General features: G+C 41.0%; 1 protein-coding gene across 1 annotated transcript in view; it reads left to right on the forward strand.

Moving 5' to 3' along the window:
• The first annotated feature begins 14,863 nt into the window (after positions 1-14,863).
• The window catches only part of LOC146967453 (glutamate receptor ionotropic, NMDA 2C-like), a 60,386-nt gene continuing 56,074 nt past the window's right edge, over positions 14,864-19,175 (forward strand). Inside the window, exons 1-2 of the mRNA XM_085760949.1 lie at positions 14,864-15,727; positions 16,148-16,307. The gene's annotated coding sequence lies outside the window, so the exon portion shown is untranslated. The remainder of the gene's footprint in view (positions 15,728-16,147; positions 16,308-19,175) is intronic.

Genomic DNA, 19,175 nt, shown 5'->3' on the forward strand with positions numbered 1-19,175 from the left:
ACATGTGATATCCGATCGGGTGTTTACATGAGCCACGTTGCATTTGTCCAGAACTGACGTTTTACAGCCGTGTGGCCTACAGAGACTACTTTGATCAGATTAACTGTTTACATGGATCTTGATCCAAAAATTGACCAGCATGAACCACCCGTCTTGATCGGAAAGAAATTTATTTCAGAATGAGCCCGTTCGGATTAAAATTTTCCAATCGACTTGTTTACATGATGCAATTTTATTCGGATCGGCATTTATTCCTATTTTATTCCGATTATTTGTGCCCATGTAAACAAAGTTAGTGATGGCTGAAGCTCTCATCAAGTGACAATCACAGTCGTCCTCTCAACAAATAGCTCCATTGAAGGAACTGTCTGGTGCAGGTTAATCCTCCTCTCGTAGGGCCAGTGCTTGTTTAAAATTTTAAACACACAAAGGCTGTGACGAGTCTTCCCCTAAACCAACCACCATTAATTTTACTATTTTCATTCATTCATTTGACATTTTATATTTGGCAGGGCATTTATCTAGTTGATATGGCCTGAAATCCATCTGTTAGGAAAGAAGAACCAACTACGAGTGAGTAATTTGCATTTATTTGTTTTAATGCAAACTTCTCCTCAGGTTCCCAGGAAACTACTGAAACGTAGTACAACCGTCTGAACGAACTTCAGCCAACAGGAAGTTGAGCGTTTGATACTCAGAACACGTTTTTTCCTAAACTACAGCCTTACTGTCACCAACCTTTACTGATGTGAGCACCAGCTGAGCCAGCTGTTTAGGACAAACATGGTGTATAAGCAACCAAGAGCTTAAAAAACTGAGCCGTAGCTTTCACATTCAACACCTCATGTATCTTTACGAACAGTAGCCGAACAGCAGCCTTATCCACCTGTTTTGTTTTTCTTTCTTTGGCCTTTAAAGTTTCTACAGAGCAGGCATATACACAGATGTGTTTGGGGACCAGCGCCAACTATTGATGAACTAAAATTATTTTCTGATTTGCAAAGAATAAAACTGATGATCATCAAGTTATGTATATATAAATATAATATATATATATATAAATGTTTACATCCTAGAGAGCCAAAGCAGAAAGGACACACATAGACTGCCTGTGCACATGCCTGCTAAAAACATAGATGATGTATTTGTATATTTACTGAATAATGACCAGTTTTCTGAAGTAGAGAAGTGTTCTTGTGCTGCTAATAGACTTAGATGCCTAATCCCTAATTTACTTACCTCTTACACACATGATGTGAAATGACCGATAGGATGCATTTCAGATCCAGTGGGAGCGCACGAGCAGCTTGTCCACATGTTGCTGTATCTGCAGATGTGCACTCTTCATGATCGAAGAATTATTGTAATGGGTGGGTGGAGTAATAGTTTTGTATCTGGCTCCACAGCTGTTTTGTACTCTTTGTGTAGCTGTTGTGTACTGTGCACAACAACCCTGAGCGAGGTGTTGATATTTTCCGTGTCTCTCTGCTTTGACACGACAGTACAATGTGAATCAATTGTCAGAATGTATTATCTTTACCATGTTTACAGATGCAAGAATGTGAAAAATACCTTAACTTTGTTGTATTTGATTTGTACATTCCATGGCTTGTGTCAAGTGCCTCAATAAATGACTGTCTTAACACAAAGGCTCGCCTCCCTTCATGATACATGTTCATTTAAAAAAGCAATGTGTGTTTCCCCAAAAATGTAATATCTATTTTAGTTTTCTTATATTTTACTAAGACTGTTTGACCACCATACACTATGTACAGCATGCACAAGCACATAACACAAAAATACTTTCTCTAACATGACAAAAACTTCATTTCTAGTGTCTGCACAGTTGAATTGAGTGTGCTTAGTTTAGTGTATCATTTAGAGCAGTGGTTCTCAAAGTGGGGTCTGGGGACCCTCAGGGGTCCTTCAGAGGGTTCAAGGGGGTCCCCTACTTTTTCTCAAATTTTACCACATTTTTTTCCCCAGAAATATTACATTTGTTTCCAGACATTTCTTGACATTTTTCCAAAAATTCATGCCACTGGCGGTAATTTAACCGTGCATTGACTAAAAAAAGTACCGTTATTTAGTCTCAGAACAAATATTTGTGTATTTTTGGTGTTTGTTTCAAAACTTTGTCCAGTGGGGGGGTCCGTGGTCTAATTTGTGTCAGTTTAGGGGTTCTGGATGTAAAAAGGTTCAAGAACCACCAGTGGCGGCCTTAGGCATCTGGGGGCCCGTTTCAATATTTCATATGAGGCCCTATGTTAAACATAAAATGATTTGCCAGCTATGTGCCCATGTGTCGCTGATGCTTTAAACCCTGAAAGGACGCAGTAAACGCACTATCCATGCATCCCAGGTACGCACAACACATTAAGTGTTAAAATCACTATCAGGGCAAGAAACCAGGACTTAGCAGAAAAAACGAGGACTGAAGTTGGTTTTCATCAAAAAGCAAAATCATTATGTAGCTACATTTTCAGACATGAACAGGAATCTTAACACAATCAAAAACTACAGGCTTTAACAATATTCTGAATTTAAATTGGCAACAAAAGTAATGAGAGCAAAGTGCTCCGCGTTATTTCAGCACCACGACCACGGACAAGGAAAGGACGAGACATGCGGACAGACAGACGTCTACAGGTGCTGATCCTGTCGGTGCTGCGGTGCTGGAGCAGCAGACAGACAGCTGTCTCCTCCATTATTAAAATCTGTAAATAAGCTGCCAATAATATCACATTTTAGTTGTGCTCTCGCTGTGTTTTATTTCTCTGTTAAGTTAGGACGTACTCATAGATCGCCTGTTTGGAGGCATTTTAACCCGAGGAAAAAAAGAAAAGAGGAGGAAAGTGATTACGCAACTGGGCGCACGTCAGGAGGAAAGCAGGAAAAACAAAAGGACATTAGAAACGCTAAGAGAAAAGGAATAATACTGGGAGAAGGAAAATGAGGGTCTATTGATAGTTTGCGGGCCTTTTTCAAAGGCAAGCCTACGTTGTTATTGATATTTCCAGCCGTATTATTAATTAGGAGCGATTAGTAGGCTACTGTTGCGGTGTGGCATGACACGCGCATCAGGTTGCAGAGCGGATCAGGGGTAGAATGTGTGACCGCACGGTGGACAGAGCTGTTTGTGTGTGTGGTGGATGTAGGCCTGTGTGTGCGTGTGTATGTTAAGGTAAAACCTAGGTGATGAATTATTGTACTGTCTTTTACTTGGTGGCTGGCAGCTGGGGGCCCCCCTGGTGGCTGGGGCCCGTTTCAATTGAAACGGTTGAAACATAGATAAGGCCGCCTATGAGAACCACTGATATAGAGCTTGGACACAAATTAAATAGTCTATGTTTGTCTTTTAACCAGGTGGTTGCACTGATACCAGATTATTAGATCAATGAATACCAAATGAATGCAGTCAGTCAGGGTGATGACACTACTCGGCCACTAGGTGGCGATACAGCCATGACAACTGGATGTGGGTGCTGTTTATATTGTAACACAGGCTGGTGAGCGTAAATAAGAGATCCAGGTGCTGACTGAATTGTGAAATATCAAAGTAAACAAGATATATTTACTATTTGTGAGATTTTCTAAAATTAAGACTTCCCTCATTGCTACTCACTTTATGGGAGAAGTTATTACACAAGAGCCACAGGGAAACTGGCTCAGCTCCCTAGATATATAGGCTAATACAATACAACATAATATCATACAGATGTTACTTCAGGGTTTCTGTGCACAAAAGAAAGCGATTGAACTTGTTGTCAACAGCATCTCATTCTCTGCCACTGCAGATCTCGCTGACTGATGTGGAGAAACACACGACCACTCAGGTTAGTGAACTGAGGCTGGAGCGCAGCTTTGATCTGGCTGTGTGGTTTTGGTGTCTGTGAACAGAACCAGCCGATCGCTATCTCAACAACACCCACACAGGGACGTCCATGCGCAGTCCAATCATACATTAGCTTACCAAGGAGGACCAGATTTATGCAGCATACTTAACATTCATCTGAGGTGTGCATATATTACAATATATTTGTGTGGAAGTATCTTTTAATCAAGCTCAGTGTTTGGTGTTAGACCTGAATGAGTTTCTCAGAAACCATATTTATCATGGTTTGTTTTTTCCTTTTAGTTTCAGGACAGTTGCGCATTTTGTTGATTATCTGCCTTGAACTCTTTGATTTCCCACTTACCTGTGGCTCAAACTGCTGGGCTGCTTGTAGCTATACAAGAGAAAATAAATCTTATATGATACATAAATATCAGATTCTCGCTCTTCAACTTAGGCTCAGGCTAAAAACACTAATGTAAAAACTATTTGCTATCTAGTGGAAATCAGTGAAAACATTTGTGTGCTAGCATAGTTTGCAAACTAACTCACAGCTAATGTCCAAACATGGTTCAGCTGACTACAATCGTTAAGATTCACCAAGCTAAGTGGCTAATTGTAGCTTTAGTCTGGTGTTTGGGAAGGAAAAAAAAAACACAACAACAATCAGACAGATATAGCTCTGACATACTGACACCTGATAAAAGTTCTGAATCTGAATAATGTGTTAAGTTATTAAAACAACTTCTTGTTTACCTGTTGCCTATGATGAATTTGAGGTCAATATTTACATCTGTCTGTAAAGCAAAGGAGGGGGCTGCTGCTGACTGGTCCTTTAATGCTTCACTCATTTGACTTGAGTGCATTAAGAGCCACTTCCTCTTGAACTGGAAACCAGACCAGCATAAACAGGAAAACAAAACAATGCATCAAAAATGCAACAAAACAATGCATTGAAACTGTGCAGTGTGCACACACACATACACACAGTGACAACTAGCACGCACACTCACACACACTCACACACACACACACACACACACACACACACAGGTAGTCTCTGCAGACATAAACATGTGTCGGCCGCTGTGTGTGACCTCGCTGTGACATGATGAATGACCAAATCAGAGGCGTAATGAAACGCTGCACATTCGCCTGCTGCTGCTTCCCTATGTATTCATGTGTGTGTGTGTGTGTGTGTGCCCAGGACCTCAATCAGAAACACAGGTGACCTGGTGTCGCGCTGAGCTCGTAGGTTTGACAAGAGAAGATAATTACTGGTAACCCCCTGTAAAATCAACCATGGAGTGAAAGTGAGTAGTCGAGGAAGAAGAGAAGTGACCTTGAAACTTCAACGATATTTAGGTCAGCGTTTACGGCCTCCTCTTTGCCCTGTGATACCGTTTGACCCACATGCTTCCTTATGACCTCCTTTAACTCCTCCTCCATACCTGAAAGGTCTTTGATTACTCTGTGATACTCTGCTAATTCAACTCAGTCGTAATCCTGTCAGCATGGCCCGACCCTGTGACGACTCAGTTTATTATTATTGTGATACTATTATTTTAAGGGAATAAATTCAGTCTGGAAAATCAGTATTTCAGTTATTTTACACTGGTAACTGGACTTGATTGAAGTTTTTTAAGACTTTCTTGAAGTCTGAAGTCTTTCAGCTAACACATGTGCAAATACATCTTAGAATATCAATAATGATCATCTTTTCATATATTTTAATTTATTGATTTATTAATCTAATTAGAAGGAAAACACAGATCGTAGGGTTAATTTTGGCCACTTTTAAATCGTTTTTCACATATTTTGTATTCAAATACATTATTTGCCTTTATAACGACGAACGAAAATCTCGCAGCAAATCTCGCGCATGTGCACAAGCATCAACAGAGCCACTGGGAGCTACTACTACAACAAGGCTAAAAACAGAGATCAAATTAATTTTTTCCAAGCAACTTTTTCATGTCGTGGCTTCATATCAAGACACTTGGGTCAGTACGGACGAGCAGTATGGAGGTATCTGGATGTTTCATAGTGTGTGTTTTGGACAATTCAAGCTCTATCCACCGCCATTATATGAAAACCCGTAGCCAGCCGGACCCCCCCCCCCGGAACTCCAAAAGCATTTTGATGACTCTGAAAGTTCTCCAAACCCTTCCTTGGCATAAGGGTAAGTAGAAAATTGGTGAATTATCGATATTGGGTGAAGTATTCCTTTAAATCCAGCTGCATATACTGTAAACACACACTGTCTTTACATCTACCAGGACATTTAGACTGTATGCAGCACACACCACTTCTTCTTTTGCTCCAGACAGACACAAGCCTTAACTACCATGACCTCTAGAGGGCTGCGCCACTTCAGCATAAACAAGTCATTCTATGGCTTTTTTCTAAACAACCGTTGTTCCCGTTTCCCGAGGACAGTTTCAAACTGACGCGTGGAGTGTGTGAGAGAGAGACAAAGCAATTTGGTCATGACCACGCCGGGATGTCAGGTGAATTTCAGGCTGAATAAAACTGCAAGATCTCTGTCAGCTATGCCTTAGGGTAAAGTTTCCCAAGAATAACAAACCAACCAACCAACCAACCCCTGTCGCTCCCTCTGCATCCAAACACACAACACACACACCAGAACCAAAGCATGCACTGACATGCACATGCATTTTACACATTATGCACACACGTGTGCAAACACACACACACACACAGATTTATGCACGCCCACGCATACAATCTTTGTCTCATGAGAAATGGTATTAATACCTGGCAGGCTTTAAAATGTCAGCCAGTCTCAAACAAGGTGCACAAAGACCCAATTTATTTATGGATCTGACACTTCTCATGTCTTTCTGCTCTTGAGCTATTTTTTGCTTTCAAAGTGTGTCTTTAGAGGAAGAAGGAGGAGGAGGAGGAGGAGGAGGAGGATGGATGGAGATGAAGATGTGGACTGACTGAGTGCTGGAACAAAGGTGTGTGGGACAGTGCCCCAACCGATCAGCTGGTGAAGCCCTGAGGATTTGGTGTTTTAACCCACAGCCCCTCTTCTCTTAGGATGATTCTTCCTTCTCTGACCCTCGCTGTGATCAAAGTGTTGCAATAAGGTGATAAAAATATCCCTAATGTGGGCTAATCAAAACAAAAATCAGCATTCAGCCCTGATGACTGCTTTCTAATATGAGTTGATGGGAGTTTATTTACTCTCCTCTCCTCTTGTCTTCTTCCATTGTCTTTTAATTCTCACTCTCCGTCCGCCCCTTTTAGTATTCACCTCCACACTCTCTCACACAGTGGTCCAATCTCCAGAGCTGTTTACTCATTGAGTGATGATTGCCTGTTTAAACATCTGTCCTCACCAGTGTACACAGCTACACACACACACACACACACACAAACACTCACACATATACACACACAGACAGCTCCATGTCTGGTTGTATTGCTGACAGCAGGTAACATCAGAGTCTACCTGGATGAATCAAACGAGGTCTGGCAAAGGTCTCCACCCCTTTTACCAGCACATCTAATTGTGAGGTTAAACTCCCTCTGATGGGAATTATAAGCAGGACCGGTTCCACTGAGAATCAACATCACAAAAGACAAAGAGCTTAGATAAACTAGAATGAATATCCACAGTCTGCACCGACAACCTGGATCATTTCCCCTGGAGCCAAAACAACTATAAACATGGACTTTCAAATCCAATTCAACCTGCATTTGGATGGCTATTTAGATCTTTCAACTAGGTGCACAAGTCGGGCATTGTTTGGTAAAACATTACCCACAAGAACAAGCTGATATGTCACAACAAAGAAAAGTCAAACATACACACTCTGCACCTACAACCTGGGTCGATCTCTCAGGAGCAGGTGGCTCAAACCAGAGCCAAAGCAAGCAACAGGCATTGAATTTCAAACAAACTGAACCTGCAGCTGGATGGCTATTTAGATGCTCCTGCTGGACGTGTTTGTAGGATATTGTTTGGCAACACACAGGTCATGAGAACAAGATGATATATTACAACATTTTTTCCTGCTCTGGCGGTTTAAAATGAAAAGAAGTGGCTTTATTACTTGCTTTCCCCTCCTTCTGCTGTTAACATGTAGTAGTTTAAAAACACAATCATCACTCCCAGTCATTTTAATTCCAGAAGTGTTATCCATATCTAACTTTTTTTTTTTTGGAGAATGTCATTTCTTTTCATGAATAAAAATAAGCTACTTATCAAAGCTGACGCAGACAACTCTCCACACGACTGAAAACAGCTCTCATTAAGGTTTCAAATGATCTCCTGCTTGCTGCTGATACAGCTGAATATTGGATTTTTTTTTTTTTGTGTTACTAGACCGTAGCTCTGCCTTCGACACAGCTGACCTTACAATCCTAATCAACTGTCTGGGAAAAATGGGCTGGTCACACAGACGCTGACTTCTCGTGCTCCTGTAATAGAGGGTCTGAGTTTTGGAAATGCTGGCTCATCTCCGGCTCTGACTTTACTCACTGGCCTCTGTTCCCCAGGGCTGGAGTTTTTCCTCAACACATGGTTTTACATTTGCATTCTTCCTTTAGGGCATATCATTTGTAAGCGTGATCATGTATAAGCATGAAATTGGTTCTAATTGCTATGCGGACGATGCCCCTTTGTATCTTAGAGCCTGTTTCGCCCTGTTGCTTTTCAGATACTAAGTGCTGGTCGTCTCAGAGCTTCCCCCTGCTCAGTAACGTTAAAATACTGATCGGTCAGTTTGTCGCTTTTAACACCAAAATCTGTGATATCATACAGCCTAAATATAACAATCACAGTTATTACGCTGCTTTCCTGTTATTTGTCTACTTCACACATCTTATCTATACTGTAAATACCACACAGTAGATATTGTATTATTGTTTTTATTTATATTCTTTACTTACTATTTACATTTTTTTATGTTTTACTTCAATCTCAAGTAGTTAGGTAGTACTTCAGCCTGGGGTATTTGATATTTCCTACACACTTTTGTCAATTTTAATTTTCTTCTTGCATGATCCAATTTGCTGCTTTAATTGCTGCAGAAAATTTCCCCACTGTAGGACAAATAAATGCTAATAAAGATTCTGGGTCTCGAGCTGTTTTATTATTCATCTACATGGTTCTTCAGTTTCATAGCTTTATAACATCTCTAAAATTAGGAGTTTATCTACGTTTTTATCTTTAACGTTACTCATAAGTGGGTGGGTGTTATCTGTATATTGTGGTCTGTCCATTTTAAAAGGACAAGTCTTGCAAAATCAGTTTGTCACATTTGTCACAAACACATTACTTAAAATTAAACGACCCATATGTTTATTTGTACCTCGTCTTTTAGTTCTCATATTTAATTCTGTTTTTATCATTGGTATTTTATTTCAGTCCTTTATATCCTTTATATATGCGGCATTACCCACTTAACACTTTCTACCACTTGACTGGGGTTTGGCATTTTATTGTGAAAAGCTGTCATCATTTAGCTCCCACCCTGGCAGTTGCACGAAATCTGTTGAGGTTTTTTCTGCCTGTTTATTCACCTTTTAGCCAGAAAAGATAATTAATATGAGAATACAGTGCAGCAGTACGGTTGCTGCTGGGCATCTTGGCTCTGACCTCATTGCTCCCTGAAACCTACAAACCTACACAGAGAGAGAGATTGGGAAGTGATGATAGCAGACGTCTTCCACCCTGCAACCCGATGAGTGCACGGGGTCGACTCTGAGGTGGAGGTGGGGCTGATTAAATTCTAAGCAGACGGCAGATATACTTGCACAGAGCAATGAAGCAGAAGCCGCTTAGAGTAAAATGAGAACACAACATTTTAGGGACGGTTTTCCTGAGAAAAACAACATCAGCTGTTTGCTCGAGCTCTTAAAACAACCTGCGGTTATCAGAGGAAGCCACGCCCACCGTCACTGACAGGCGTGGTTGGGTGTGGTCAGATTCAGAAAATGCTCATATAATGTATCGTATTGGTAAAGGGGGAAACCTAATACTTCAGGCTGCCATATTATTTCACAATGAATCTTGGGACAGGTTGGGCCATGAGGAATCCACCTATTTGAGCCTTCGAAATTTGACAGTCTGGTTGTTCCACTATGATGCAATTCAATGTCAGACCGGGACAATAATTCAGCTGGGAATGTGACTCTGGGAATGTGTTTCGGACGCAGCGCAGTTTTCATGCAAATCACCAGAAACCTAATTCTGAACATTAACAGTTGGTTGATATAACTGTTTAACAACTAGAATAGAATAGAATAGTACTTTAATAGTACTTTATTAATCATTTTGCAGGATATGATTGTGTCACAGCAGCTTGAATAGAAAATAATAAAAAATACAGATACGATCCTTATAGAAGAATAAAATAACTTAATAACAAAATCTGAATGTAATTATAAAGCAAGGCAAGGCAAGGCAATTTTATTTGTATAGCCCATTTTTACAGTTTGTCTCAAAGGGCTTTACATGGCATCATAACAACATCCTCTGCCCTTAGACCCTCACATCGACTGAGGAAAAACTCCCGGGAAAAACCCTTTTAACAGGGAAAAATTGGAGAAACCTCAGGGTGAGAGACAGAGGAGGGATCCCTCACCCAGGACGGGCAGATGTGCTAGAAAACGGTTTATAACACAGAATATGGAAAACATAGAAATGTTAACAAGAGCTGATGAAGGCAGCTGGTGGGAGGAAAGACAGGGAGAGCAGGCCGGCTTAATGGGAGTACTGGATGGCATATTTACAGTAATTATAACTTAGCTATATTTATTACGAGTTATAGATTTGGCCACTACACCTTTCCTCTTTGTCTGACCTTCCATTTCTTTCAACTTGAATGTAAACATATGGCTATAGATTTAGGACAACACTACTTCATTTATATATTATATTTTCACAGGTGAAGTTGACTGTTCCTCTCTACTTGTGTCACAATTGGTGTTCAAATACCTTAAAATATGGGACACATAGATTTTTTTGGACAGCAACAACAAGAGTTTTGTTTGCTTTGTTTGAAAGACTTGTTGATGATGCCCCCAAAGTGGTAAAGGGTGCATTGCATGTGTTGTGGGGTATTAATGTAGTAGCACAGCTCGTGTTAACTGCCTAAACTGGCTTGCAGGCTTGGCTCTATTAACTAAATGTCCATTCTACTATTATATATACAACACCGTTCAAAAACAAGTTGCACAACTAACCCTAAAAATAGCTTGACCTCCGGCACAATAACAGAATTGTCAGATAGGAGGACGATTCCCCAGACATGTCGAGACCTCGAGGAACACTGTCCTGCCTGGGGTGTTTTTGAGCGTCCACACTGTGAAGCGCTGTCCGTGGTGCTGAATCCTCTGCCAGGTCTTCTACACATGAACAAGACCTGCAACTAGAGATTGTTTTAATCATGGAATAATCTGTTGATGATTTATCTAATTAACCTACTGTTTAATCTGTAAATATTGTGCACTACAGACAACACATTAGTGTTTTCTGATCTGCTGTCCCTATCAGAAGAAGGATCTAATATGTCATTGCTGTCCAAACAGATCATCTATCAGCTACGGTTTGGTTAGGTCAAAGTCAAAGTCCCATGTGACCAGAATTATAATTCATCGAAATGCTAGAAGAAGTCAATAAAAACATATATACTCTTTGGGGATTCGCTGAAATGACTCATGCTGTTGTTTGTCTCGGGAAAACAGTCATGAAATAGTGAAAAATGCCAATCACAACTTCCATGATCCCAAGGCGACCTCTTCAAATTGTCTCTTGTGACAAACCAACAGTCTAAAACGCATTCAATTTATACTGATACAAAACAAAACAAAACAAAACAGAGAGATACAGCAAATCATAACATTTGGCCTTTTTGCATTTTTTGCCTGGAAATCACCTATAAAAATTGTTGCTGAATCACATTCAATTGATCAACTAATCATTTAATTGACTAATTGTTTCATCATTACACATGACAGATACAATAAACTGTCTATGTGATGAGTAGAGTTGCAGATGTTCCTAGGAGGAGCAGGATTTGTTGACGGCCTCAGCGAATTAATACTATCAGCAGCACGTGGCATTGGTTCTCAACAAATCCACATCTTACAAGACACATACAGCCCAACATAAATCCTTCTCGACAACACACAAAATTGTAGAATTAATTATTTTCCTGTCAGCCAGCAAGCTCTCTCCCCCAGTAAACATAATTTTGTTACTCACTGAATCAATCTGTGTTAATCTGTGGATCTGATCGGGCTGCTGACCGGAGGAACATATGTTCTCGACTGGCTGCTTTACACCCTGTCCAGCTGCTGAGAGAGAGAGAGAGAGAGAGAGAGAAAGAGAGAGTCAGAGAGACTATCCTTTGAAACATCTGTCTGCTATTGTCTGTTCCCATTCATCATAGGTATCACTGTATCTACTACACGCAACCCATTACAGATATAGACACCTCAGTCACACGCCTCACATCTCAAACACTCTATTTTAACACTCATCTGTATTTATAGTGCTGTGTTAAAAGGCTTGTCACCTGACCAAGCTGCCTGGCGAGGAAAAAAGGAGGAAAACTGCTTTTATTAGGAGTGATGGTAACCTGCAAACGACAGCACTCTTTAAAACTATGAAACGCCTGTCCGATAAAGTGAGTGAGAGAAAGGGAGGAGAGCAAACAGAAGCTGTTTGTCTCTCCTCTGTGAAATTACTGTCACAAGTAAGCCATGAAAAGAAGGAAAAAAAAGTGAGAGGCAATCAGACACTTCTCTCTCCCTCACACATATTCAGCATTACTCACACACACTTATGCATGTCAACGCAATTGCAGTTAATGTTACCTAAAAAACTATGTGTTTTCTCTGCAGATTGAAAGGCAGCGATAATTACAATTGATGGACTGTTTATTATTTCAGGTTGCTCTAGATAACTGACTTGTCAATGAACATGCATGAATGAAACTGGGCAACATGCAACACTAAGTCGCATTAGTATGGATGCAGCACGCCCAAGCTCTTTGTCACATTTTCTTTGTCCGTTTTTGATTTTACAGGCTAGTGTGTTTACCCTGTCAATATATGTCTGACAGTAAACGTGGTGATTGTTGGTTTGTTGATTCTGCAGCTGCAAACCAATCATTTTCTTTATTGATTACTGTCAATGAAATGTCGGAAAAGTTCTCACGAAAAAGTTACCAAAACAAATTTTATTTAGAGAGTAGGCTGTAAAAAACGATCATCTGCTGGTAGCCTCATGACTGTTTAAACTAAACTATTGTCAGCTCCATATATGCAAGTGGTTGACTTCATTAGTGTGGAAAACTTGCAACGAGACAAACAGAGAGAAGCATCAAATTGTGAAATATTGATTTGATTTTTTTTCTCAAGGTAAATAACAATGATTAACTGGTCATCGAGATGGTTAAAAATTTATGTATTTATTCCTGTTGATACATTGATTAAAAGGATGCAAAGCAATGGAAAATTTTGGTTGATTAGAAATTTTTCATTTCCACAATTATGTTCATAATAAAAAAACACTATTTGAATAGCTTGTATGCATGATTATCATGCAATCAACAGACACTGAGTAGCACCGGTATCAGTCAACAAGGTAAGACACCCTACTCACTATCCTGTACATGTTTAAAATAACAAAAACATGCAAATATGAACCTGCGTATATTATTTGAACAGCTTCTGAATCACAGTAACAGGGTACGTTTACACATGTGGCACTGGGCCCAATTTAATATAAGGCCTACATTATGTGTCTAATGCGAGGTCTAATGCATGCATGGGCTAGCTAGCTACAGTAATGTTTACAGACATGGGAGACTTCATTTCCCATAATGCAACTCGACCGTGTTACGTCGTGAAGATAGCTGATTCGCTAGGCGGCGCTAACGGTACGCGGTCAGACATCTCTAAATTTTTATTTATTTAATATTAATTTATCTGCTTCATGAACACAAAAAACTATTATGAAGAGGAAAGAAATTTGGAGGAAGAAAAGAAGGAGAAAACTGGATTTCTCGGTGAGGCTAAAGCTGCCACACAAACTTTGTTTGCAGCCTAGCTTAGCTTAGCAAACCATGATGTCGCTAACAGCTGCTACTACACGGTTTACACACATCAAATATTTACTTATCATTCCGTAAACACTTACCTACACACAACTTTCAGGCTCTGCTTCTTTAAATCGCAGTTACAGGACTCACGGTGATTTTTTAATGGACTTTATGAAGCTCAGACATTCGTAGCAACGACGGAAGACATATACTAAAAGTAGTGCTGTGATTTGGTCACGCAACATCTTTTGTCAACCATATATAATTTAATTGAAGTGTTCTGTTGTTGTTGTTGTTGTTGTTGTTGTTGTTTTTTTAGTTTTAGTCTTTACGACGTCTGTGATCGTTTTTGTGTAGTCGATTAATTAATAGAAAACACCTGTGAGGCGGAGTGATACATGGAGTGAAAAGTCTCCGAGTACCTTGCGTCCGAACAGATTACGCAGAACTATTTCTTGCCTGTCTTCAGAAAGTAGTTACCTACTACGCTGAGAAAATGTAACTTTATCTGTAAAAACTAGTGTATTATCCCACAAGTAGACTTCTTGCTTTTAACACTATGAAGTGTTCAATGACTGCTGGCTTGTGTGTTTGCTATCAGCACTTAAAGGTAAATGTGATGTCTGCTGGCTTATTAATAATACATGTTTTATTTGTAGAGCACCTTTCAAAACAAGGTGGAAAAACAATACTATTAATGAGATTCATTCTGGACCTGTTGATAGTATAAGGAGGGAAGGAGAAAAAAATGTCAGAGATTGTTGATGAGACAGTAGAGCAATACTGTTGGGGTGATGTGAGGAAAAGAAGGCAGGATATGTGACAGGATGAAGGTGAATAATATGGAGAAAACGGGAGCAAAAGTGGGCTGGGAGAGGAGGAGGGGTTGCGCTGAAGTGAACGAGCGAGAGGGAGGAGAGGAAGGGAGGCAGGCTAAATCCTCACACCATTATTATCAGGACGCACATGCAGCCCCTCCTGTGATGGAGTGAGAGCAGATAGAGAGAGATAAAGAAAAGATGGAGTTAAAAAGGAAATGGAAAGCAGGATTACTGGTGTGACAGCACCGGCAGATGAACGGCAGCGAAACATTGAGGGAGAGAGAGCAACAACTCTGGTTGAGGGAGAGGAGGAGAGAAAAAAAAAGAAAAAACAAATCAGTGCAACAGGATGAGGACCTGCTAGTGCACAGCCGGCCCGACCCCGCAGACCTGCCATCTGTCCCGCTGTTCTCTCCGTGTTCCCGACGCTCCCACCATCAACCAACATCTGGATCACCTTGCTCCATATGGGAAGGAGGGCGAGGAGAGGGGGTGGGGGCGCAGAACCCAAATCCTATCTTCTTCCCCTCATCCTTTTTTGATCACACGGGACCCGAGGAGGCGCATCATCACCGGAGGGGATCCCTCGCTGCGGAGTACCGTCACCACAGGGGCTGATAACTGGAACCAAAAGGAGGAGTTGGAGGGGGGGGGGGGGGTAAAACTTTTGCTCCCAAAGATGCACAGACAACAGGACCCCTTCCTTATCTGTGCGTGAGATTTTCTAACTTCTCATGGATCTGTCGTGTCTCTTACCCCCGAGCAGGGAGCGGGAAAAGAAGGAGACAGAGGAGGCAGAGAGGGGGAGAAAGGAGAAAACGGAGGGGAAGCGTCACTGCTGCTGCTGCTGCTGTTGTTGAAGTGTTACCAGCGTTTGTGCTTCTCCTCTGCTGAGAGAAGAGGTATTTTGTCATTCCTCCTCTTTCGCTCCTCTCCTCATCCGACCAGTGGGGAGCCTGAAGGATACAGACAGAGAGCTAAACACAGTGGGTTTATGCACATATGCACACACACACAGAATAACACACACATAGGCAGCCTGCTTGTCTAGGAGCTCCCGCACCTCTCGTCTTCTGTCACCCTCACTTTCCCTCTCTTCTTCTTTTCCATTTTGATGTCCTGTCTTCACCTTCATGACCACTTGTAAACGCTTCCTCTGTGACACCCCTCCCAAAAAAAAAGAAAAACAGAGAAGTGAGAGAAGGGTGAAGAAAGTGAGGAGTTAGAAAGAGAGATTTTTTTTTTGGAGATCACATATGCTTGCTGTCATGTTGTGAAGTCCTCCAGTGGGAGAGTGCAGACATCCGAAGCTGCCAAACACACACATACACACAAAGAGTCACTGATAACTTGAAAACACATTCCCCTCTCACACAAAGACTCAGTCTGAACGCGTACTCCTACAGGTGCTGCGAGGGGAGAGAGGCAGGTGAAAACCAGGTGGAGAAAAAAAAGGGAAAAGAAACGGAAATAGAGAGAGAAAAGACCTTTTTGGAGGGGAAGGAGCCAGTGGGGAAGGATCATGGAGCAGCAGGAGTTCACGTCGGATGACAGCAGAAAGTGCAGGTAAGTCTGTCGCACACATGCACCGACACACACACACACACACTCCCTGTACACACTCTCATTCTGTCACTTAATCTCATCCTTTTATCAGGAATTCATCGTTTTTATGTAAGTGGGGAGAGACAGATATGGAGCAATAGCTATAAAAGACAGAATGGATAGATGGCGAGGATTAGACGCTCAGGGGGAGACACACAAGTGTAGACACAGAGCGCGAGTGCAGTCATACTTTCAGTTTTCATAAGTGAAGAGTGTCCTCGAGAGGAAGCTACCATCTGCTGCTGACAGAAACAGAACAGCCAGTTGTTACTATAACAGGAACTACTGTAACACGACATATTAGCATTTTTCACTTTGGTGGTTAGCTGCTTGTTTGAAGTGTGTGCAAATGTGTGTTGCTGTGTGTGTGCCTCCATACCTGCATGCATGCTTACCCAGTATGATTCATTTACTTATTGATTATGGATGTTGGAGTTGCACTGTTTTACTGTCATATCAGTTATCTGCTAACGCGCATTGATTTGTCCCATAAGCTGTAAAGAGCAGCTCCAATTTTTCTCCATTACTGACACAAGCTTTCTGCTCTGGTTTACATACAGATCATGTTGCAACACCGTGTACCATGACATTGACCATGTGGTTCCCAGCTTGAGGTTTCGAGCCAAGGGAGGGTATCTTTAGATGATTAAAGGGACAGTACAAAAAAAACATAGTTCAAATATACAAAAAGTCACCTGCCTCATATTTTTTTTTACCTCTTCCAGCTTTTGAAAATCTTCTACAGCTGCATGATGTATTTTTCATTCATAATATGTTACATCATCATATAGAGCAATTTCTTTAAGTTCCATAGCTAACAATCACATAATCCTTCAGTTCCCAACATAGTGTTTGTAGTTTTCCAAAATCTAAAAGATATTAACATTAATATTATTATTATATTATTCTAGATTTTATCAAAACTTTGCATATTTGGTAAAATGATGCAGACATTTACTTTTCCAGGCTTCTTATATGACATTAAGTACCACAGATTCTCTTAGATCAACAGTTAATGATGACCAGTGGTTCACAACCTCAGGGTGGCTGCTTCCTGAGTAGGTACACTGAGATGATAGGATGCTGGGAAATTAAAAGAAAAAAAGCATATTTCTAAAGTACAAAATTAATTTTTAACAGCATTTTCCTCTTTAATCTATGCAACAGTCTAAAATAAAGACGTTCTCAACTCATGCCCACACTACAGCTGTTATAAGCCTAAAAAGTTCCCAACCAATGAGAAACACATTCAGGAACATGAATGTGAATGGATTCGTTTTATGTATGTTTCTATAAACGTATCACTGTCTATTTTAAGCAGGTGCAGCAGCAGATTGGGTGTCACAGAGTTTTGATGGCTTTACATTTGAGTGGCAGGGGGCCAGGCCAATCTGGAAATGCCCCCACCACGTCAGCGTCACTCATCTCAGCCGATATGTCCGGCCTGCAACGATTTCCTGTAAAGCTGTCAGAGCTCTATGTGTGAGAGCAGGAACCCACAGAGAGATGGGGTTTCAGTGTTACCACTTAAAGCCTAATTATGATTAATTCACGTGACGGACATTACGTGATATGTTTCATAATAAGCTCAGGGGTTAAGCATGACACGTTCATTTATTCATATTGTGAGCTTAATTTGTATGTGGACGGTTTATTAGCACGGCTGATGCATGTGTGCATACATGAGCATTGGGGTTGCGAGAGCTGCATGTGCAAGGCTGACAAATCAGCTTGTCTTCCACATGTCATCCACGAGGTGGAGAGACGGAGGGATGGAGGGATGAAAAGAGGAGAGGAAAGGGGGCGGAACAGTGGAGCTGTTTGACGTTGACAGAGTGGCCGTTCGTAGTTCAGGCTCTGTGGTCTGTGTTTACTGTCACTCATGTAAAAGTTAATGTAACCAATTTAAAGGGATTGTTCAACATTTTGGCAAATTGGCCCATTGCCATAATCCCTATAGTTTTAGGAGTAGGTTTGTTACCTTTATTTGTCGGTGCAAGCTGTTTTTAGAACGGCGGAGCAGAGCCGTGAGCTGCTCAGAGCTACGCTACGGAGGCTCATGGGATTTCTTGGTTTCCCTCATCAAACTCATCAAATACACAATCCAACAACTCCACAACGCTCTGGTGGACAAGTTGTGACCTGCACATTCACCACGCTATGAGATAATAACGGACCGCTACGAGACAGAGTTGTTTTTGAGCCAAATGCAGAGACTGCTTGCTGAAAAACTGCCCCTGAAGGCAATGTGCATCAGCAGTTTTGCATGAATTTACCTGGAAAACAACTCTGTATGTAACATGTTAAAATCTCATAGCATGGTGAATGTGCAGGTCACAATTTGTCCACCAGAGCAACAGCGAGTTGTTGGATTGTGTATTTGCGTAGCTCTGAGCAGCTCGCGGCTCTGCTCCGCCGTTCTAAAAATAGCTTGCACCGACAATTAAAGGTTACGAACCTACTCTTAAGACTAGTGTTATGGCAATGGGCCAATTTGCCAAAATGTTGAACTATCCCTTAAGGATTACTTTGGTGCTTCGCTGACTGGAGCCTCATTAATCTAAAGAATGATTAAAGTCGGAGCCTTTTTTTTTTCACCAAAGTCCAAACACTTACAGTAGTACCCTCTGTACTCTCTGACCCACCTGTAATGACAACTACACATTTCACTCATAGTTAGTTGGTCATGTACTTGAAGAGCAGCTTGATAATTAGACTGAATTGGCAATTAGGCTTCTTACGTAATTACTTTTTTTCTATTCAGGGGACTGGAAATTAACCTTTTAACAACCTATCAGAATAAAGAAAAATCAATACCAGGTGATTGTT

The sequence above is a fragment of the Trachurus japonicus genome, chromosome 19 (genome assembly GCF_045865225.1).
Source record: "Trachurus japonicus isolate A0001 chromosome 19, Traja_1.0".
NCBI classification, from domain to species: Eukaryota; Metazoa; Chordata; class Actinopteri; order Carangiformes; family Carangidae; genus Trachurus; species Trachurus japonicus.